This window comes from Puntigrus tetrazona, chromosome 8, assembly GCF_018831695.1.
Source record: "Puntigrus tetrazona isolate hp1 chromosome 8, ASM1883169v1, whole genome shotgun sequence".
Classification (NCBI taxonomy): domain Eukaryota; kingdom Metazoa; phylum Chordata; class Actinopteri; order Cypriniformes; family Cyprinidae; genus Puntigrus; species Puntigrus tetrazona.
The window spans coordinates 22624857-22625377 of NC_056706.1; the positions used below are offsets into that span (position 1 = coordinate 22624857).

General features: G+C 28.8%; 1 pseudogene; it reads left to right on the forward strand.

Moving 5' to 3' along the window:
• The window catches only part of LOC122350035, a 4397-nt pseudogene that overhangs the window by 3476 nt on the left and 400 nt on the right, over window positions 1–521 (forward strand).

Genomic DNA, 521 nt, shown 5'->3' on the forward strand with positions numbered 1-521 from the left:
TTTTTTTTTTTTTTTTTTTAATGTATATTTTTGGTTTTAAATGTAAAGTTGTGCATGTTGATTATGCCTGCAACCCGTGTATAATTTGTTAGTCATAGCCTCATTTAACCAAAAAGAAAATATAAGCACCTTTTCCTCGACTCGAAAACACATGTAATTGTTTTTCAACTGAAAATGATTTGCATACCTATTCATGTTATTGCAGTAAAATGCTGTTTCTATCACCCCAATCAAGCCTAAATCTTCCAGGTTTCTGTTTAAATCGAGTTTAAATTTTTTTTTTTTTTTTAAATGTTGCCTGAATGTCATCACACTGATTTATGTAATACACACGCTTTAAGTAAAATTATGGTTATTTTAACACTTTTCAGTTGTCATACATCTTATTTTTATAAAAGGATTCATGCAAGTTGAATCTCACAAGAACAGGAAATAGTTTCGGAGTGTTTTTTTACATTGTGAGATTAAATAATTGACCGTTTGTGGTTAATCCACATAAACCATGTACAAAGTGAAATAGT